Genomic DNA, 24,025 nt, shown 5'->3' with positions numbered 1-24,025 from the left:
GGCCTCTTCTGAAAATGAGAGACAGTGGCCGGGTACAAGAAGGCCCAAAGGTCCCTCCTAAATAAAGAGCATAAGTTCTGCTGAGTGAATAGTCGTACATATAAAAGTAAAAACTAGGCTAACAGGTATTCCCTTTTAGGTACTTGATATGGTGGCAGACGAAAGACTTGCCCAAGTTTGTGTGTGTGTGTGTGTGTATAAAATGAGATACCAATCATTAGGAACACCTTCCTAATATTGAGATGCACCACTTAGCCCTTTTGCACTCAGAACAGCCTCAATGTGTCAGGGCTTGGACTCTACAAGGTTTGAAAGCGTCCCACAGGGATGCTGGCCCATGTTGACTCCAATACTTCCCACAGTTGTGTCAAGTTGTCTGGAAGTCGTTTGGGTGGTTGACCATTCTTGATACACATGGGAAACTGTTGAGTTTGAAAAACCCAGCAGCGTTGCAGTTCTTCACAGAAACCAGTGCGCCTGGCACCTACTACCATACCTCATTCAAAGGCACTTAAATATTTTGTCTTGCCCATTCACCCTCTGAATGGCACAAACAATACATCTTTCAATTATCTTAATAAGGCTTAAAAAATCCTTCTTTAATCTGTCTCCTCCCCTTCATTTACAAGGATTGAAGTGGATTTAACAAGTGACATCAATAAGGGATCATAGCTTTCAACTGGATTCACCTGGTCAGTCTATGTCATGGAAAGCGTAATGTTTTGTGTACTCAGTGTGTGTGTGTATTCTACTGAAAGGTTCATTGAGGTAGAGCGCTTTTCCTTTCCACGTTGAATAAAAAACAACACCAAATTCATTTAAAACCACATAAAAAGCCCACTTGAATAGGCAGTTATGGGATACATTTGATATTTTTTTTGAGGGTAGATCACCTTTAAAAATTGCAGATAGATTGTGGCTTCCATCAATGTAATTGTCTGCATAATTTCCAATCCCCTCTATATTTTGTGGGGAAATACAGTACCAGTCAAAAGTTTGGACACACCTACTCTTTCAATGGTTTTTCTTTATTTTTTTACTATTTTCTACATTGTAGAATAATAGTGAAGACATCAAAACTATTAAATAACACGGTGGGAACCACACATGCAGAGATCTTCTACTATTAAGGCCTGATTCACGCAGTCTCCTCTGAATAGTTGAGGTTGAGATTTGTGAAGCATTTATTTGGGCTGCAATTTCTGAGGCTGGTAACTCTAATGAACTTATCCTCTGCAGCAGAGGTAACACTGGGTCTTCCTTCCCTGTGGCGGTCCTCATGAGAGCCAGTTTCATCATAGCGGTTTTTGCGACAGCACTTGAAGACATTTCCAAAGTTCTTGAAATTTTTCACATTGGAAAATCTTCATGTCTTAAAGTAATGATGGACTGTCGTTTCTCTTTGCTTATTTGAGCAGTTCTTGCCATAATATGGACTTGGTCTTTTACCTTTTACCTTCTGTATACCAACCCTACCTTGTCACAACACAACTGATTGGCTCAAACGCATTAAGAAGGATATAAATTCCACAAATTAACAAGGCACACCTTGACCACCTCATGAAACTGGTTGAGCGAATGCCAAGAGTGTGCAAAGCCGTCATCAAGGCAAAGGGTGGCTACTTTGAAGAAACTAAAGTATATTTTGTTTTGTTTAACACTTTTTGGTTACTAAATGATTCTATATGTGTTATTTAATTTTGATGTCTTCACTATTATTATACAAATGTGGAAAATAGTAAAAATAAAGAAAAACCCTTGAATGAGTAGGTGTGTCCAAACTTTTGACTGGTACTGCATATCATTTTTTTTATACATTTTCCTTCATTATTTTTGCTTAACCCTACCACCTCTCACCTAATTGGAGTACACTAATGGACTTAGGCTTCTACTTCAAGCTTATACATTTTACAGACACAGCATATTTTACAATAGTTATCTTTTGTTTGTTTTCAGTCCCATCCTTCTGCCCCACACAACCCCTCCCGTCTATCTCTGAACACCATCCAGTTTTGATTTATATTTACCATATATTTTTCAACTGTGCTGGGATGTTTCATAAAAGTTCTTAACATTTATATTCTCATAGACTCTACATATTGTAAATTGAAGATAAACATCTTTGCTAAGTGTGTTATTATATTATAACATTCTATTGGTTGCAAGAATTTTGAATAATAATTTACATTGAAAATCCCTACATTTTGACTATAGCGTTGTTTTGTGTATCAGTTCATAAACCAGTTCGGGGAAAAAAATGTATGATATGTATGCATTCACTACTGTAAGTCGCTCTGGATAAGAGCGTCTACTAAATGACTAAAATGTAAATGTAAATGTAATGTGCCATGGAATCGGAACATAGAAAATGTATTTGTACGGCACAGCCGCCATTTTTTTGGTCCTTAAATGAAACTGGTATACTTTTGTATTTCTCAATTTTCTTTAACCAATTCTGGTCTTTAACGCAGGGCCGACTGACAAGTTCCTTCCTTTCTCCCCCTTCCACTTGCCTCTTCCATTCATGTGGTAATGTTGAGTAGAGCAGACATTTCCAAATATTTTTTAGCTGCATGTGTGACATAATTCCACCAGTCCTATTGATGATATTTACAAAGATACCGTTTACAATTTTTTTTTCATACTTTTTTTTAATCAATTAGTATATTTTAGTTTAACCATAACATTTTTTGTAATATTTGTTCTGTCCTTTCTTGTGGATTAAACTGAAATTGCAACCAGTATAGCTAGTTTAAAAAATAAATGTTATTTTGGAGATTATTTAATTTACAAATAACCGAAAGTCAGAGGTTGTAACCGGAATAAAGGGAAAAAGGCCATTCTTAAACATGGGATGAGATATTCTGACTAATCTGCCAGAGAACCAGTTTAGATTTAAGAATAACTTTTGTATGAAGGAAGCCTTTAGTGAGAGGTCTGTTTTAATATTTTCTCATTTCTGCCTTCCAAATTCATATTCATTATATAAATAGGCCCGTTTAATTTGATCTGGCTTGCTGTTCCAAATAAAATGTAATATTTTTTGCTTCTATCTTCTTTTTTTTTAAGTCGCTAGGTGTAGGCAAGGCCGTAAGAAAATAGGTAAACTAGGGCATGACTATAGAGTTAATCGGGGGGATTTTTTCCACAAGTGTTTTCCTTCCATGGTAGCAAGATCTTATCTATTTTTGCTAACTTTCTATTAAAATGTATTGTAGTGAGATCAATTCTTTCGGGATATGAATACAGAGTATGTCCACTTCACCTTCAGACCATTTTATTGTTAAACTACAAGGTAATATAAAAGTTTCATTTGTTGTAATCCAATATGTAATATAATACATTTATCATAATTTGGTTTTAATCCAGAGGAGAAAACATGAATCATCAGTGTGCAATGACACCTTTGTTTTTAAGCCCTGGATTTCTAGGCCCTTGATATTATTGTTGGATCTGATTTTAATAGCTAACATTTTGATGGCCATAATTAATTGATATGCCAATAGTGGACAACCTTCTTTTACTACTCTTGACAGTTTAATACTTTCTGAGAAGTAGCCATTATTTACTATTTTACACCGAGGGTTACAATCTTAATTATGGCTATCCAGCTCGTAAGTGCTCAATTGGTTGCATATCACTGGGAGAAGAGTGGGCAAAAGCGTCTATAAATCTCAGTAAAGCACACAGGCCTCTTCTGAAAACGAGAGCCAGTGGCCGGGTACAAGCAGGCCCAAAAGGTTCCTCCCAAATAAAAGCATTATTTCTGCTGAGTGAATAGCTGTTAATATAACAGATGAAAATGGGCTAATATGTATTCCCTTTACAGTACTTGGTATGATGGCGGGCGACAGACTTGGACTTCTGTGTGTGTGTGTGGTTCGAATCCCTTAGCCGATTAGGTGTAAAATCTGTCAATGTGTCCTTGAGCAATGCCCTAGTTGCTCTGAATAAGAGAGTCCGCTAATTGGCTAAAATGTCAAGTTGAAGTTGGAAGTTTAAATACACCTAGGTTGGAGTTATTAAAACACGTTTTTCAACCACTCCACAAATTTCTTGTTAACAAACTATAGTTTTGGCAAGTCGGTTAGGACATCTACTTTGTGCATGACACAAGTAATTTTTCCAACAATTGTTTACAGATAGATTATTTCACTGTATCACAATTCTAGTGGGTCAGAAGTTGACATACAGTAAGTTGACTGTGCCTTTAACCTCTCTGGCGCATGTGGGACGAACTCGTCCCACCTACGTAACAGCCACTGAAATCCAGTGGCGCGATTTTTGAATCGTTAGAAATACTATTACTTCAATTTCTCAAACATATGACTATTTTACAGCTATTTAAAGACAAGGATCTCGTTAATCTAACCCCACTGTCCGATTTCAAAAAGGCTTTACAACGAAAGCAAAACATTAGATTATGTCAGCAGAGTGCCCAGCCAGAAATAATCAGACACCCATTTTTCAAGCTAGCATATCATGTCACATAAACCCAAACCACAGCTAAATGCAGCACTAACCTTTTATGATCTTCATCAGATGACACACCTAGGACATTGTGTTATACAATACATGCATGTCTGTTCAATCAAGTTCATATTTATATCAAAAAACAGCTTTTTACATTAGCATGTGACGTTCAGAAAAAGCATAACCCCCGCAAACTTCCGGGGAATTTACTAACAGTTTGCTAAATTACTCACGATAAACGTTCACAAAAAGCATAACAATTATTTTAAGAATTATAGATACATTACTCCTCTATGCACTCGATATGTCCGATTTTAAAATAGCTTTTCGGATGAAGCACATTTTGCAATAATCTAAGTACATAGCCCGGCGTCACAGGGCTAGCTATTTAGATACCCACCCAGGTCAGCCTCCACCAAAATCACATTCCCTATAAGAAAAATGTTCTTACCTTGCTTGTTCTTCGTCAGAATACACTGCCAGGACTTCTACTTCAATAACAAATGTTGGTTTGGTCCCAAATAATCCATCGTTATATCCAAACAGCGACGTTTTGTTCGTGAGTTCTAGACACTATCAGAATGCTTCATCACGGTGTCGCGCATGGCGCATTGGCATGACAAAAATGTCTAAATATTCCATTACCGTACTTCGAAGCATGTCAACCGCTGTTTAAAACCAATTTTTATGCCATTTATCTCGTAGATAAGTGATAATATTCCGACCGGGAATATGCATTGAGCCTAAACAGCCGAATTAAATTTCTCCTCAGGAGCGAATCGTGCACGCGCCTCATTCAAAGGTCCTCTGAGCCGCCACTTGCCAAAGCCGATAATGTGTTTCAGCCTGAGGCTCCCTCGTCAACCTTCAGTTATTTCCCGGGCTCTGAGAGCCTATCGGAGCCCTGGGAATTGTCACGTTACAGCTAAGATCCTTACTTTTCAATAAACAGATGCAAGACGCACGACTCCTTGTCAGACAGGGTACTTCCTGCTTGAAACCTTGTCAGGTTTTTGCCTGCCATAGGAGTTCTGTTATACTCACAGACACCATTCAAACAGTTTTAGAAAGAGTGTTTTCAGAGTGTTTTCTATCCAAACCTGAACAATAATATGCATATTCTAGCTTCTGAGTTGGTGTAGGAGGCAGTTAAAAATGGGCACATATTTTTTCCAAAATTCTCAATACTGCCCCCTATCCCAAACAGGTTAAACATCTTGGAAAATTCCAGAAAATGATGTCATTGCTTTAGAAGCTTCTGATAGGCTTATTGACATCATTTGAGTCAATTGGAGGTGTAGATGTGGATGTATTTCAAGGCCTACCTTCAAATGCAGTGCCTCTTTGCTTGACATCATGGGAAAATAAAAAGAAATCAGCCAAAAAGATTGTAGACCTTCACAAGTCTGGTTCATCCTTGGGAGGAATTTCCAAATGCCTGAAGGTACCATGTTCATCTGTTCAAACAATAGTACACAAGTATATACACCATGCAACCACGCAGCCGTCATACCACTCAGGAAGGAGAAGCATTCTGTCTCCTAGAGATGAACGTACTTTGGTGCGAAAAGTGCAAATCAATCCCAGAACAACAGCAAAGGACCTTGTGAAGATGCTGGAGGAAACAGGTACAAAAGTATCTATATCCACAGTAAAATGTGTCTTATATTGACATAACCTGAAAGGCCGCTCAGCAAGGAAGAAACCACTGCTCCAAAACCGCCATAAAAAAGCCAGACTACAGTTTGTAACTGCACATGGGGATAAAGATTGTACTTTTTGGAGAAATGTCCTCTGGTCTGATGAAACAGAAATAGAAATGTTTGGCCATAATGACCATCGTTGTGTTTGGAGGAAAAAGAGGGAGGCTTGCAAGCCGAATACACCATCCCAACCGTGAAGCACGGGGGTGGCAGCATCATGTTGTGGGGGTGCTCTGCTGCAGGAGGGACTGGTGCACTTCACAAAACAGATGGCATTCTGAGAAAGGACAGTTATGTGGATATATTGAAGCAACATCAAGACATCAGTCAGGAAGTTGAAGCTTGGTCGCAAATGGGTCTTCCCAATGGACAATGACCCCAAGCATACTTTCAAAGTTGTGGCAAAATGGCTTAAGGACAACAAAGTCAAGGTATTGGAGTGGCCATCACAAAGCCCTGACCTCAATCCCATAGAAAATGTGTGGGCTGAACTGAAAAAGCATGTGCGAGCAAGGAGTTCTAAAAACCTGACTCATTGTGGGAAGCTTGTGGAAGACTACCCTAAACGTTTGACCCAAGTTCAACAATTTAAAGGCAATGCTACCGAATACTAATTGAGTGTATGTAAACTTCTGAGCCACTGGGAATGTGATGAAAGAAATAAAAGCAGAAATAAATCATGTTCTCTACTATGATCGTGACATTTCACATTCTTAAAATAAAGTGGTGATCCTAAATGACTTAAAACAGGGATTTTTTACTAGGATTAAATGTCAGGAATTGTGAAAAACTGAGTTTAAATGTAGTTGGCTAAAGTGTATATAAACTTCCGACTTCAACTGTAAATGTAAAATGAGACGATCTGACATATTTGGGGATTGGACAGAAATGACAACATTTACAAGAACACATGCTACCTGTCTTTTTCACCTGTTTCTAATATGATTTTGTTTGTGTTATTGAGTTATTGAGGTAAGGTTTGTGACTGTACGTGTCCCATCATTGCCTGGAATCATATATTTTCAATTACCAAGCATTCTTGGAGGCGTCTTTGTTTTAATGCCCTAATCAGTCAATCTCTCTGTGTCCTGCTCTCCTCTCCTTTACTATCCTCTCTTCTTTCCCCCTTTCTCTCCCCACTTCACATTTTCTCGATCTTTCCTATTGTCTTCCTTTCTCTCTGTTGTCCTCTCTCTCCGTCAGGCTCGGATACGAGTTAGGGCCAATACGCCACTGATCCACCAGTTTGCTCATTATAATAAAATAATGGGCCGTGGGTATACACCACAAAGCCCAGGATTGGGGAGTAACCGATTTATGTAATCCGTGACATGTAAACGGATGATAAAAAACTGTAACCTGTTTCCAGCAAAAATATTGTACTCAGATTACAGATACTTTCAAATAAAATGATTATTTCTAGGATCACTTTTAAATTTAGAAAGGATGTTTATGAAAAAACTGTGACAACATTGTTTTCTCAATGACATTCAAATCAGCATTGAAAAAAGGCACAGTACAAACTACTGTATGTATTCCAATGGTGTGACTGCTGTCGACATCCAAAGATTATCCAACTAGAATAAACGCTTGGACGTAAGGACGACAACAGTGGTGTAGCCTACGACGATACAGATATCACTTAATATTGTTGTCTAAATCAAATAAAATGTTATTGGTCACATACACATATTTCGCAGATTTTATTGCAGGTGTAGCGACATGCTTGTTTCCTGCTGTTTCCTGAAGTCCACGATCAGATTGCTCTACATAGCGCATTGATGTGAATCACACTGCTGCTCTCTCATTTAGCTATTTGGGCCTTATGGATTTTGGTTGTTGTGAATGGCTGTTCAAATGTATATGTGCATTTTAACCCTATATATGGTTGAATTTAAAGAAGTTTAAGCTGCCTATCAATATTTTTTTTCAACCAGTGGACAGCCAGTGAAAAATGAGCTCTTGCAACAGTTGCATAGTGCGGATTCGTGCCAATGGCATAAACGTTTGAGGAAGTTCCTCCCATCTAAACTCATCTGTTGTATTGTGCTCCATACTGTCAAAAGCAAGTTTAATTTAAGAAGAGCATGAGTGGGGCTTTTAGTGCTCAATCTAATTCGTGCTGATAAAAAAGTGTTTCAATAGGCCTAACGGACACATGCTCAACGGACACATGCTCAAACTCGCCCACTTTGATAGACTTCAACAGCTGCAAATTATTGAAATATCAAAGTGTCACCAACAAAAACGTAAACAATATGCCTATAACAAATGCAGCACATGGCATACATTTTTCACATGCAAATAGCACTTTTCGGTAGGGCTCAAAGCATGACATTCTATGAGAGCAGCATTTATTTTTCATCTTGAAGCAATGAGCCCAATCAGTCCTCCATGACAAAATCATAAACAACAGAGTAGGCTAATAAGTCCTTCGTTTTTGGGATATGCTCATGTAAAACAATTTGGCTGATCGATATTTCCAAATTATATTCTTGAAGATCAATGGGTATTACATTAAATGGAATGACTGAAAATCTGACAGATTTAGTAGTAGAAAGCAAATGGGTTAGAAGAAGCCTATACATAACCAACCCATAAAGTAAAATGCAACATCCATTTATGGCCAGCTATGCATTGATTTATCCTGCAATAGATATTATTCAATTGGTAATATAAATGTGTCTTCTGATGCCTCTTAAGAGAAGAGTAATCTAAAAAATAAATCAGATTACATTACTGAGTTTGGTTAATCCAAAAGTTACGTTACTGATTACAATTAGTAACTGTAACAGATTACATTTAGAAAGTAGCCTACCCAACCCTGACAAAACCCCATGTTCCTGCCAAGACCTGCCTGCCTGCTGCCTGTTTGTCCACCTTCTCTTCCTGTATCTCTCTCTCTCTCTTTAAGTCTCTTCGATTCTCTCTTTCTTCTCCTGTCTCCATCTTCCCTTTTTTTATCTCCACTGTGAATATTTCATGTAATAAAATTGATTCAGCGGTGTTTCACGCGTGATTCTTAATTAATTTGTGTGTTTGTTAGCAGCAGGGCTTAAACACGATGTGGATTCTTTAAGGAAGACACCCCCTTGAAGCGTCACAGTCATTTGAACACGGTGGTATCTCACATGACTCATCTGATCTATGAACATATCTCAAAGTAGGAGCAGATGAACAGGCCATTGAGAAATCCACATCAGTTATTGATGTGTGTGTGTGCGTGCATGCGTGTAGTCTACAGTGGCTTGCGAAAGTATTCACCCCCTTGGCATTTTTCCTATTTTGTTGCCTTAGAACCTGGAATTAAAATAGATTTTTGTGGGGTTTGTATCATTTGATTTGCACAACATGCCTACCACTTTGAAGATGCAAAATATTGTTTTATTGTGAAACAAACAAGAAATAGGACAAAAACTGAAAACTTGAGCGTGCATAACTATTCACCCCCCCACAAAGTCAATATTTTGTAGAGCCACCTTTTGCAGCAATTACAGCTGCAAGTCTCTTGAGGTATGTCTCTAAAAGCTTGGCACATCTAGTCACTGAGATTTTTGCCCATTCTTCATGGCAAAACTGCTCCAGCTCCTTCAAGTTGAATACGTTCCTGATGGTTTACAGCAATCTGTAAGTCATACCAGTGTCACGTCTTCTACCGAAAGTGGCTCCTCTCCCTGTTCGGCCGGCACTCGGCAGTCGTTGTCGCCGGTCTACTAGCTGCCACCGATCCCTTTTTCCCTTTTCGTTTCGTTTTGTCTGTCTTTTGTTGCACCTGTTTTGAGTTGGGTCATTAGTGGGGTATTTAGTCTCGCTTGTCTAGGTTGGGTTCGTGCGGGATTGTTTGTTGTGGGTCCTGGGGTTGCGTTTATTTTTTCTTTGTCTATTGTGGGCTGGCGTGTCTCTCTGGACTGCGTCCCGGCCCTTTTTGGGGGTGGACTATTTTTGTCTGGTTTGTTTCATGCCTGTTCATGGTGTTTTTGGACTCTCGAATAAACACGCTCTGCAAGTGCACTTTTGGTCTCCTGCGCCTGACTTCTCCCCCTCCCCACCACTCCTAGAGAGCAGAGACAGAATCACGCACCGTTTATTATAGAGTCAGCAGGAGCAGACGCGCCCCACCCATCCATGGAGGAGCGTGTCTTACAACATACCGCCGTACTACACCGTCTGGGGATGGCCATGGATCAAGTGTTGCCGAGAATGGAAAGATGGGAGAGGAGCGGTCTCCCTACCCCGCCTTCCGCTACTCTCCAACCTGCACCACCCCCAACTCCGACGGCTCCCAGACCCAGAGGGATTAGGCTTGCGCTCCCAAGAGAATACGATGGGACGGCTGCCGGGTGTAAGGGGTTCCTGCTCCAGTTGGATCTTTACCTGGCGACCGTCTACCCGACTCCCTCGGGAGAGGACAGCATCAACGTCCTCGTCTCCTGCCTTACGGGTAAAGCCCTGGAGTGGGCCAACGCGGTCTGGGAGGGTCCAGATTCTGCAAGGGACAATTACCCAGAGTTCACCCGCCGCTTCCGGGCTGTGTTCGACCATCCACCGGAGGGCAGAGCGGCGGGAGAACGGCTATTTCATCTAAGGCAGGAGACGAGAAGTGCACAGGACTTCGCGCTGGAGTTCCAGACCCTGACCGCTGGCGCGGGGTGGAATGACAGGGCCCTGATGGACCATTATAGGTGTAGCCTTAGAGAGGATGTCCGCAGGGAGCTAGTGTGTCGGGACACCACCCTCACTCTGGACCAACTTATCGACATGTTGGACAACTTGCTGGCTGCTCGCGGGCGTCCTGATCGGGCCCTGTCCGTTCCACCTCCCAGCACTCCTGCTCCGACGCCCATGGAGCTAAGGGGTGCTGCAGCTAGGACGACTGGAAGAGGAGTCTCCTCCTGCACCAGCTGTGGTCAGAGAAGACACACTGCAGACCGGTGCTGGAGGAGCTCGTCTGGGAGTCGAGAGGGCAGGCAGAGCACTACTCGGACACCTCAGGTGAGTCAGCACCAGGCTCATCCAGAGCTCCCTGTCGGCCATATGTATGTGCACGCCTTAGATAGTCGACCACTTGGGTCAGGGCTGGTCAGAGAGGCCACAGTTCCACTGGTCATGGTAACGCAGGGGGGGGGGGGGAGTGGATTAGCCTCTTCCTCATTGATTCCCCTGCGTTTCCGGCGGTGCTGGGGATTCCCTGGTTAGCTTATCACAATCCCAACATTTCGTGGAGACAGGGGGCTCTTAAGGGGTGGTCAGAGGAGTGCTCGGGTAGATGTGTGGGAGTTTCCATTGGTGCGACTACGGTGGAGAGTCCGGACCAAGTCTCCACTGTGCGCATTCCCTCTGAATATGCCGATTTGGCTATCACCTTCTGTAAGAAGAGGGTGACTCAATTACCACCTCACCGACGAGGTGATTGTGCAATAAACCTCCACGCTTGCGTCCCACCTGCCTAACATCCGGTGAAATAGCAGAGAGAAAAAGTTGTAAATACACAATTCGTAATATTAAACATTCTTGTAAATACATGTATCTTACATAATTTAAAAGCTTAACATCTTGTTAATCCAGCCGCAGTGTCCGATTTCAAAAAGGCTTTGCGGCGAAAGCATACATTATAATAATCTGAGGACAGCGTCCCGCAAACACAAGCATTACTAGCATTTTCCAACCCAGCATTAGCCTCACTAAAGTTAGAAATAGCAATAAAATAATCATTTACCTTTGAAGATCTTCTTCTTTTGGCAATACAAAAGGCCCAATCTTCACAATAAATGGTCATTTGTTCTATAAAATCCATTTTTATAGCATAACACGAAACATTTCCTAAACGGCTAGTGTCATGAATTCTGTCTCCTTCAACTTTTGACGAAGCATTCGATGTAATTACTCATGCTAAACACACGTTTATCCAGTCATGGTTGGTTTCATTGCAATCCTCTGTTTGTTAGTCACACAGACAAACTTGATTGTTCTTTTTGCGGGACGTATTGACCGAAAGGAACTTATTTGAACACACCAAACAATGACCTCATTGCGCGCCAATGATATGACCAGTGCTTTGTTGATTGACTGTATTTTGGCCCAATGACCACTGATCGTCTTGAAATCTAGCTTGGTAGATAGCCAATGAGCTGAGGTAAACGGCAATATCTAATGGTTATATCCGGGAAGACAAGCTCTTGAACGAAAGTTGAGTGTAACACAGCCATTCGCCATTGAAACTTCTACCTGAAGGAGCCACATTGTTTGCGCGTAGCAGTATTGAGTCTATCATTTTCAGCGATGGCGAGTATATCTGGAAAATCACAGGCAAAATCCAGGTATACAGATCTACACGACATTATTGATGAAATTGATCGTGATAGTGACACAGAATTACTTGAAGTGGAGTCGGATTGTGAGTCAAGTTTGGACTCCCAGTTTGAGGAAATGTTTTTGCATAGAGAGGACGCAATTTTGGACTGATGAGTACCTCTCATGCCGTTGTTTGAAATTAATAATATCAAATGAATGAAATGAATGTATTCATTACTGTAAGTCGCTCTGGATAAGAGCGTCTGCTAAATAACTAAAACGTAAATATATATATAAAATCACTAATGAAATGTGTGAAGTACACATGGCTAAACATTATGAGTGTGTGTCTGTATATATTTGATTTTTTTACATGTATGTATGTTTTACTTGTATTTTATCTAAAAATGGGGTTCACCACTCTATATATAATCTGTGTGTCTGTGTCTTCACAGTCCTTCCGATTCTGACTGGGAGCCCCCACTGCCAAGGTGCCCATCCCCCACAGGGGCTGGTTCATCTAGCCGGACCCCTGCTGTCTCCGGCTCCACACCTACCCCCGCCCGGCCAGGTGTGAAGTCTGTGACAAAGAAGCGGAGGTGGGGAAAAGAAAAACCTGCAATCAGAGAGGAGGAGGGTCATTGGCACTCTGTGCTTGAGGAGGATGTGGGCCCACCACCTCCAATATTCAGACCGAAAAGGCCACCAGGACCTCAGCTGGACATGACCTCCAACTACAGCCCCATGCAACTTTTTCAACTGTTTTTTACATCTTCAGTTATTGATTCCCTTGTCTTGAACACTAACAAATATGGTGCTAAGAAGCAAGCAGGCAAGAAAGAGGCATGGAAGCCCATTTCCATGTCAGATATTTTTTGTTATTTGTCAATGGTCATATACATGGGTCTAGTGAAGCTGAAAACCCTGAAACACTACTGGAAAACTGCTCCCCTCTATCAACTGCCTTTCCCCTCCACTGTCATGTCGTGCAAAAGGTTTCTGACAATCTCACGGGCGCTTCACATCAGTGACTCTAAAGTTGATGAGGACAACGACAAGAAGCGAGGCACAGCAGGGTATAATTGGCTCTGCAAAATAAAACCTCTCTACCACAGTGTGGTTGAGGCCTGCAAGACCTATTTTCAGCCCGCCCAGAATCTTTCCATCGATGAGAGGATGGTAGCCTCAAAGGCCAGAATCAGCCTAAAACAATACATGCGTAACAAACCGTTTGTTTTGGCTGATTCTGCGTGTGCATACACGTGCAATTTTTTTGTTTATGAGGGGAAGAGCAGTTTTGCGACCGGTAAGGGACTCAGCTATGATTCTGTTATGGCATTATTCGATTTTTAACTGCTGGGGAAGGGCTACAAACTTTTTGTGGACAATTTCTACACAAGCTCTACCCTGTTCACAGCCCTGAAGAAGCTGGATATGTGGGCTGGTGGCACCATTCGGCCCAACAGAGTGGGCTTTCCAAAAACCAAGGAGAATGACATGCCTAAGCGGGCTGAGCGGGGTAGCATGCGATGGATTCGCCAAGATGGCCTACTCTTTGTGAAGTGGATGGATACCAGAGAGGTGGTCATGTGCTCCAGTATCCACAAGTCCTTCAGTGGAGGTCACGTCGTCAGGCGTGTGAAGGGCGCTACTGGGGCATGGATGTCCCCATTCCTGCAACTATCAAGGACTATAAAAAGAGGATGGGGGGTGTAGACCTGTCAGATGCGCTGATAGGCTACTATAATGTTCTCCACAAGACCATGAAATGGTACAATACTTTTTTCTACCATTTCATTGACATTGCTGTGGTTAATTCCTTCATCATCCAGAAGGAAATGGCCAAGAGCTGTGGAAAGACCCCCATCTCACAGCTAGCCTTCCGAGAGCTGCTCATCCTGGAGCTTGCTGGCTACAGCAAGTCCACTGCAGCACCTTCTGTCCCCTCTACCTCTGACCCCTCTACCTCTTCTGCTCCTTCAACCAGTGGTGTTCACCTGCCCAAATTCATCTCTGCAGACATGAATGTGCCTCAGGGCAAAAAGGGCACGGTGGGGAGGCGACGCTGTGCCCTTTGTCACAGGAAATGCCCCATCACATGTACCACCTGCTCAGTAACTCTATGCTTTACAGCAGAAAGAGACTGCTACGGGCCATGGCACCAGCAGCACAATTGTGTAGAGGACTGAGGGTCCTCACAATATTGTACATTGTACATTGAATGTCTGTAAATAGTTACCCTTGTTATTTAATATATATTTTTTTTTAATTAAATATAAAAAATAAAAAAATTGTACTTTTTTTTGAGGGGTGTGTTAGAATATATTTTTTGTATTTTGTATATAGTTTTTTACATCAAAATGTATCACCGTACCAATTCGGCCACTTGGGTACATTTGTGTGGGACACCTGGGTGACTTCATGCTCAATGTTATGTAGCTCGCTCATTCCTGAAGATATGTGTCTGAAACTTTTCTCAGATACTGCTGACCTCTTCTGTTCTGCATAGAAATTATCCCCAGCATCCTATCTGAATGTTTCGCTGTTCCTGTTCAGTTGAACGATGATGCAACAATAACAAAAACCAGAAAACGTATGTTTGTTTCCTTGTATTTTCTTCTAACAGATCTATTGTGTTATATTCTCCTACATTCAATTCACATTTCCACAAACTTCAGTGTTTCCTTTCAAATGATACCAAGAAAATGCATATCCTTGCTTCTGGGCCTGAGCTACAGACAGTTAGATTTGGGTATGTCTTCAGGCGGAAATTGAGAGAAGTGGGGGGGTAGCCCAAAAAGGTTAACGCTGCACTTCCCAGGAGTCACGTGTATCCCCTGTCACAGGAGAAGACGGTGGCTATGGAGACATATGTCACTGAATCGCTGAGGCAGGGATACATTCGGCCATCCACGTCACCCGTCTCCTCGAGTTTCTTTTTTGTGAAGAAAAAGGATAGAGATTTGTGTCTGTGCATTGACTATAGAGGTCTAAATTCCATCACAGTGGGATTCAGTTACCCGCTACCTCTCATCGCCACGGCGGTGGAGTCATTTCACGGAGCACGCTTCTTCACAAAACTGGATCTCAGTAGCCCGTATAACTTGGTGTGTATCCGAGATGGAGATGAGTGGAAGACCGCGTTTAGTACCACATCTGGCCATTATGAGTACCTCGTCATCAGAGCCAGACCGAGGCTCCTGCGGTGAAGGAATTGGTGCAGCGCTCAAAGGAGACCTGGAGAGCCGTCCAGGAATCCCTGAAACGGGCCGGTGGTTGCCAGAAGGAGAGCGCTGACCGCCACCGCAGTGAGGCCCCCGTGTTCGCGCCAGGGGACCGGGTCTGGCTCTCAATCCGAAACCTGCCCCTCCGCCTTCCCTGCCAGAAGCTGGGGCCGTGGTTTGTGGGGCCATTTAAAGTCCTGAGGAGAATAAACGAGGTGTGTTATAGGTTACAGCTTCCCTCTTACTACCGTATTAACCCCTCGTTTCATGTGTCTCTCCTCAGGCCGGTGGTAGCTGGTCCACTGCAGGACGTTGAGGTGCTAGAGGTCCCTCCGCCCCCCCTGGACATCGAGGGGGCCCCGGCGTACACAGTCCGTTCCATCTTGGACTCTAGGCGTCGGGTGAGGAGCCTGCAGTACCTCGTGGACTTGGAGGGGTACGGTCCAGAGGAGAGGTGCTGGACATCTTGAACCCATCACTGCTGCGTGAGTTCCACAGCCTCCATCCGGGTCCTCTTGGCCGGTGTCGGGGGGGTACTGTCACAACTTCTACCGAAGGTGGCTCCTCTCCCCGTTCGGGCGGCGCTCGGTGGTCGTCGGTCTCCTAGCTGCCACCGATCCCTTTTTCCCTTTTCGTTTGGTCTAGTATGTCTTTTGTTGCACATGTTTTAAGTTGGGTCATTCGTGGGGTATTTAGTCTCGCTTATCGACAGTGGGGGAAAAAAGTATTTGATCCCCTGCTGATTTTGTACGTTTACCCACTGATAAAGAAAGGATCAGTCTATAATTTTAATGGTAGGTTTATTTGAACAGTGAGAGACAGAATAACAACAAAAATATCCAGAAAAACACGTCAAAAGTGTTATAAATTTATTTGCACTTTCTGGCACCTTCAGAGAGCCTATGGGAGCCTTAGAAATTGTCACGTTACAGCAGAGATGCTGTATTTTCGACAGAGATGCCACAGAAGCACAAGAAATGGTCAGAGAGGGCACTACCTGTATGGAATCTTCTCAGGTTTTGGCCTGCCATATGAGTTCTGTTATACTCACAGACACCATTCAAACAGTTTTATAAACTTTAGAGTGTTTTCTATCCAAATCTCCCAATTATATGCATATTCTCGTTTCTGGAAAAGAGTAGTAACCAGTTTAAATCGGGTATGTTTTTTATCCGGCCATGAAAATACTGCCCCCTAGCCCTAAGAAGTTAACTAGGCAAGTCAGTTAAGACCAAATTCTTATTTACAATGACGGCCTACCCCGGCCAAACCCGGACGACGCTGGGCCAATTGTGCGCTGCCCTATGGGTCTCCCAATCACAGCCGGATATGATGCAGCCTGGATTTTAGTACCCCGATCTGTACATCTCCACAACTCATTTTTCAACAACTCTACAAATTCGTTGTTAACAAACTAAAGTTTTAGCAAGTCAGTTAGGACATCTACTGTGTGCATGACAGGTAATTTTTACAACAATTGTTTACAGACAGATTATTTCACTTATAATTCACTGTATCACAATTCCAGTGGGTCAGAAGTTGACATACACTAAGTTGACTGTGCTTTTAAACAGCTTGGAAAATTCCAGAAAATGATGTCATGGCTTTAGAAGCTTGTGATAGGCTAATTGACAACATGTGAGTCAATTGGAAGTGTACATGTGGATGTATTTCAAGGCCTACCTGCACACCCAGTGCCTCTTTGCTTGACATCATGGGAAAATCAAAAGAAATCAGCCAAGACCTCAGAAAAAAAATTGTAGCCCTCTACAAGTCTGGTTAATCTGTTAGGGTATAGGGGGCAGTATTTTCACGGCTGGATAAAAAAATGTACCCGATTTAATCTGGTTACTAATCCTACCCAGTAACAACAATATGCATATACTTATTATATATGGATAGAAAACACCCTAAAGTTTCAAAAACTGTTTGAATGGTGTCTGTGAGTATAACAGAACTCATTTGGCAGGCAAAACCCTGAGACAGATTCTGACAGGAAGTGGATACCTGATGTGTTGAATTGACTTTAAGCCTATACCATTGAAAAACAAAGGGGGTGAGGAATGTTTTGGCACTTCCTATTGCTTCCACAAGATGTCCCCAGCCTTTACAAAGTGTTTTGAGTCTTCTACAGTGAGATCTGACTGAAGAAGAGCTTTGGAACGGCGATGGCCCATTAGACACCTGGCGCCCGAGTTGATGGTGGGTACTCTCATTCCGAAACGTTTTAAAAGAGAACCCAATGGTCCGCCTTGAATTTTATTCATGTTCTGGTTAAAAAAGGCCCTAATGATTTATGCGATACAACGTTTGACATGTTTGAACGAACGTAAATATATTTTTTCCGTTCGTGATGTGAAGTGAAGTCCGGCTGGCTTAGATCATGTGCTACAACACGGAGGTTTTTGGACATAAATGATGAGCTTTTTTGAACAAAACTACATTCGTTATGGACCTGGGATTCTTTGGAAGTGACATCTGATGAAGAGAATCAAAGGTAATGGATTATTTACATAGTATTTTCGATTTTAGATCTCTCCAACATGGCGGTTAGTCTGTATCGCAATGCGTATTTTTCTGGCGCAGTGCTCAGATTATTGCAAAGTGTGATTTCCCAGTAAGGTCAATTTTAAATCTGGCAAGTCCATTGCGTTCAAAAGATGTAAATCTATAATTCTTTGAATGACAATATAATATTTTACCAATGTTTTCTAATATTAATTAATTATTTTGTTGTCATGACTTGACTGCCGTTATTGGAGGGAAACGATTTCCTGAACATCAACGCCATAGTAAAACGCTGTTTTTAGATATAAATATGAACTTGATAGAACTAAAAATGCATGCATTGTCTAACATAATGTCCTAGGAGTGTCATCTGATGGAGATTGTAAAAGGTTAGTGCATAATTGTAGCTGATTTTATGGTTTTGGTGACGCCTGTCTTTGAATCGACAATACACTACACACAGCTATTGTCAATGTACTCTCCTAACATAACCTAACTTTATGCTTTCCCCGTAAAACCTTTTTGAAATCGGAAAACGTGGTTAGATTAAGGAGATGTTTATCTTTCAAAGGCTGTAAGTTAGTTGTATGTTTGAAAAACTTGAATTTTGACATTTATTTGGTTTCAAATTTGCCGCTCTTGAAATGCACCTGCTGTTGATAGGGTGCGCCACGGGTGGCACGCTAACGTCCCACATAGCCCCAAGAAGTTAATCCTTGAGAGCAATTTCCAAACCCCTGAAGGTACAACGTTAATCTGTACAATCAATAGTACACAAGTATAAACATCATGGGACCACACAGCTGTCATACCACTCAGGAAGGAGACACGTTCTGTGTCCTAGAGATGAAAGCCAGACTACGGTTTGCAACTGCACATGGGGACAAAAATTGTACTTTTTGGAGAAATGTCTTCTGGTCTGAAGAAACAAAAATAGAACTGTTTGGCTATAATGACCATCGTTATGTTTGGAGGAAAAAGGGGGAGGCTTGCAATCCGAAGAACACCATCCCAACTGTGAAGCACGGGAGTGGCAGCATCATGTTGCCTGGGGTGCTTTGCTGCAGGAGGGATTGGTGCACTACAAAAAAATAGATGGCATCATGAAGAGAGAAAATGTGGATATTTTTGAAGCAACATCTCAAGACATCAGTCAGCTAGTTAAAGCTTGGTCACAAGTGTGTCTTCCAAATGGACAATGACCCCAAGCATACTTCCAAAGTTGTGGCAAAATGGCTTAAGGACAACAAAGTCAAGGTATTGGAGTGGCCATCAAAGCCCTGACCTCAATCCTATAGAAAATGTGTGGGCAGAACTTAATAAGCATGTGCGAGCAAGGAGGCCTACAAACCTGACTCAGTTACACCAGCTCTGTCAGGAGGAATGTGCCAAAATTCACCCAACTTATTGTTGGAAGCTTGTGGAAGGCTACCTGAAACATTTGACCCAAGTTAAAGGCAATGCTACCAAATACTAATTGAGTGTATGTAAACTTCTGACCCACTGGGAATGTGATGAAAGAAATAGAAGCTGAAATAAATCATTCTCTCTACTATTATTCTGACATTTCACATTCTTAAAATAAAGTGGTGATCCTAACTGACCTAAAACAGGGAATTTTTAGTAGGATTAAATGTAAAGAATTAAGAAACTGAGTTTAAATGAATTTAGCTAAGGTGTATGTAAACTTCTGACTTCAACTGTATATCCCAACCAGAAGCCATGGATTACAGGCAACATCTCCTTCAAATGTTGATATTTGGTTATGTTGACAACCAAACACAAATCAATATCACTAAATATCATTACATTTGAGAAGAACCAGAGGTTGAATTGAAACAATAGCTGTTGATTTTGCAAATGCTATACTGAACAAAAACATATATCCAACATGAACATGCAACAATTTTTTTTTTTTTACTTAGTTACAGTTCATAGGGAAATTAGCCAATTTAATTAAATTCAGTAGGCCCTGATCTATGGATTTCACATGGCTATACAGGGGTGCAGCCATAGGTGGGCCTGGGAGGTTATAGGCTCAACCACTTGGGAGCCAGGCCCACCCACTAGGGAGTCAGGCCCAGCCAATCATAATGAGCTTTTCCGCACAAAAGGGCTTTATTACAGACAGAAATACTCCTCAGTACCCTGCCTCAGACGATCCCCCAGGTGAAGAAGCCGGATATTGAGGTCCTGGGCTGGCGTGGTTACACCATATGCACGCACCACTTTTCCGTATTTTTTTTTTTCAAACATGTTATTTTTTTAAATTTCACTTCACCAATTTGGACTATTTTGTGTATGTCCATTACATGAAATACCTCCCAAAAATACATTTAAATTACAGGTTGTAATGCAACAAAATAGGAAAAACGCCAAGGGGGATGAATACTTTTGCAAGGCACTGTATATAATGTTGACGGGGTACAGCTGGGCCACCAAGCTCTCTCACTATACACCACAGGACATGAATGCAGCATTCAGCTCTTAAGTCTGGACGTGGCAATGGACTCCCTCTTTATACAGTCTCTGGAGATAAATTACCCCAAGGCCTCCACAAAGTAACAAGAAATTGAACCTTTAGGAAGCTGGGCCTGCACCAATTTTATGGAGAAGTTATATGAACACATTCATACGCACTCACACACATACACATTAACGTGGTACGTCCTAAAGAGGGGGCATGGTTCATAGAGTCCATTCCCTTGCAGGTCACATACTGTACATAGAGGCTTTAGCACTCAGTGCTAAACATCTTCCCATGTTTTGACTCTGGGGCTCTCTGCGCTAACAGCTAATGTGAGAGACTCATAGACTATGACAGTACTGACTCCCTCCAATTGTAGTGATAAACCAAAGCTGACATAAGTTCACCCAATGGAGCCTTAACCAGAGACATCAATACATCTCCATCATATAGATCTATCTCTACAATATCTTCAGATATGACTCATGCATTAACCAAGTTCACTCATCATTTTCATAGTCTCTCCACGGGCATAGATACAACATTTAGTTTCTTTGAAACAAGATTTGCCGACCATTGTCTGTTTGACAACTGCCAGATGAGTGAATGTCTATTATTTTGGCATATTTACCAAACATTGATTTATGTTACGTCAAGTCAGGATTTGTGCAAGCTAGATATGCAATAGTATAAAGTATTTGGTATGCAGTATTTAATATAATTATCTGAAAGGGATCAAATTGACTATATAAACCATTTCAATAAATCGAAATACTCTAAATCCACAATGACCACAATATCCCCCATTCAAGAGTAGCACAAATGTATAACGTTATGTCATTGTGCTTTACTGGGATCATTCAATTTATCAATGCCAAGTTATTCTATTTTGATTTAGGAGCAACATTTACAGTGGTGTTTGTGGATTGAGGGTGCTTGGCTTTCATGACATTCTTTCCCTGCTTTCAAAGCCATGGGAATCAAGGCAGGTTTTGAAAGGCTTGAGGGTGAAGTGTATAATTATGAAATCAGAGGGAAAATTGTTTATGGATGGCTGGACTGACTGGCTAGCACTAGGCAGACTTGCTCACACCACATCAGTGTTAGAGATCTGATCCCCAGCTCTGCTTTGCTCTGCTCTGCAGGCAAGCCAATACACCCTCAGGGATATAGACTTGGTGCCAGGGTGGCAATTGGAAAATGAGGAAGGAGGGAGGGAGTGAAAAAGAGAAGGGGGGGAATCTGTGTGCATGTATGTAAAGGTGCATACCAATGTTGTGTATGTCCGCGTGTGTGCGTAGAACCATCTCTAGCCACCTCGTTATGTCAGTGACTGACATAAGATAAAAACTTTTGAAATGGCACGTTGTGTATTCTGCTATGTTATCTCTCAACGGTAAGTTTCTTTTTATGAATGTTTTAGCGGGTGGCCAACTATCGCCACCGGGGCCCAAGTGCAGCACGTAGTCTGGCTATAGGCAGAGGTGGCACTGTGTGTGTGTGTGTGTGTGTGTGTGTGTGTGTGTGTGTGTGTGTGTGTGTGTGTGTGTGTGTGTGTGTGTGTGTGTGTGTGTGTGTGTGTGTGTGTGTGTAAGAGAGAGAACATCATGCTATTTTCAAGGTTTGGCTACCTCTGGCATTCAGTTATAGGTCTAACCAATCTGTCCCTACATTGCGTGACAGTGTTCATGCAATTTTAGGAAAATGCAAACCATTACGTAACAAAAAACTAAGCTCTTTCCAGGCTTACTAACAATAGGTCTTATAAAAGAAGGATATCTCAACTCACCGCGATTCAGAACAGCAGACAAAGTTCAACTCAGCGTCTCCCATTATCTTGCTGAATCGGCGAATATGTCCATAGAACTGCCAAAACGTTCATCGGTGTGAATGAGTTGTGTATTGGACGAGACCCACAAAACTCCACAACATCCGATGAGTAATAGAAGGAAAACGATTCGACAAGTCGGACTGCGCTGCGCCTTAGCAATGCTTCCTATCGCTCCGGCCCACTGGGGAAGTTCCGTAGAAAAAAGCTTTTCATAAAGGGGTACGATTATCCGGGAATACCTTAACCTTCCTGGAAGCAGAGTTTTGACCTGTCCGGGGATAATTACTAAATTAAAGTATCCACGGAGAGCGGGCGCAATTCCGCTTGGTGGGGGAATGCGTGCGCGCCTCGGGTTAGAAACACCAGTGGGCGACTGGCAGGAAGGCAACTACGGAGGAATGCAGTTGGGTATTGCTTCACCGGATGTTTAAGTATCTCTGGCCAGTGGTTAAATATTATTTTATAAAGTCCACGCCAGCACCGGGCTCTGCTTGACTCGCCTACTCCGCAGCGCCGTCTGAGAGTGGGAGAGCCAAATTTCAATAGGTGAAACAGCAGACACGGGCTTTTTTAGCTCTCCTCTCTCTCTTTTACCCCCTTTCTCACCCAGTCACATGTTTAAAACACAAGTAGCCCTCTGTAATAGCCACGAAAGGAGGATATACTTAAGACCGTCACCGTTGACGTGGCGCGAATGGTAACAAGCGCTTTGGAGACAGCGGCTCCCTTATCACAGTGAAATTGCCTACAGCTATGGATTTCTAGATTTATTGTCTGAGGATATTTAAGTCTTTATTTTCTCATGACGTTTTAAATCTATTATTCATTTTACTGATGTAATCTCTTTCAAGAGGGGCAGATAAAATAGGCTACATTTGAGGAATAAGCGAATGTATCTCACCAAAATAATTAACTGTAGGCTAAAGCACACTGTCTGTGAGACAGCCATTAGTTTAGTCTTCATACCTGTCTTAGTGTCATACTTAGCTCTGTCTGTCTGAGCAGGGGATGAGAGCTAAGGACGGTTCAGTGCCTGCTTCTCTTCTCCCTTGTCTTCAGCCCCCATATGTCTGTGCATAAGGCATGCATCACAGCACTGCAAAGGCAGCTAACAGCACCAACTGAGACTCCAGACAATGAATGAATGCTGGCATTTAACAGTGAATATGAAGGAGTACATCAACACACATGCATCAGCATTTCAGTTAGCAGTGATCATATGCAACTGCATCCTCTCTAAATTAAGGTTCTAACCTAAGCTTAGAGACCTGAGTTTAAGAACCTAAACTCATCTGCATCCTATCCCTTGGTCCATATATATTATGTCCTTTGTGTGCAATAGTGTGCCAACTACAATCAACATGAACCTTGTTGGAATAATTAACATACCAACACTCAGTTGGTAGAGCATGGCGCTTGCACCGCCAGGGTTGTGGGTTCGATTCCCAAGGCCACCCAAATGTAATATGAATGCAAGCATGACTAAGTCGCTTTGGATAAAAGCGTCTACTAAATGGCTTATATTATT

The 24,025-nt window shown here is 42.0% G+C and overlaps 1 protein-coding gene across 1 annotated transcript in view; it reads right to left on the bottom strand.

Moving 5' to 3' along the window:
• LOC115192350 (BMP/retinoic acid-inducible neural-specific protein 3) overlaps positions 1 to 23,007 on the bottom strand; it is a 79,326-nt gene extending 56,319 nt beyond the window's left edge. The window contains exon 1 of the mRNA XM_029750746.1: positions 22,456 to 23,007. The gene's annotated coding sequence lies outside the window, so the exon portion shown is untranslated. The remainder of the gene's footprint in view (positions 1 to 22,455) is intronic.
• Positions 23,008 to 24,025: the final 1,018 nt, after the last annotated feature.

This window comes from Salmo trutta, chromosome 4 (assembly GCF_901001165.1).
Source record: "Salmo trutta chromosome 4, fSalTru1.1, whole genome shotgun sequence".
Lineage (NCBI taxonomy): Eukaryota > Metazoa > Chordata > Actinopteri > Salmoniformes > Salmonidae > Salmo > Salmo trutta.
Note: the sequence above shows the minus strand (reverse complement) of the source record. Positions and strands in the feature narration are given on the sequence as shown.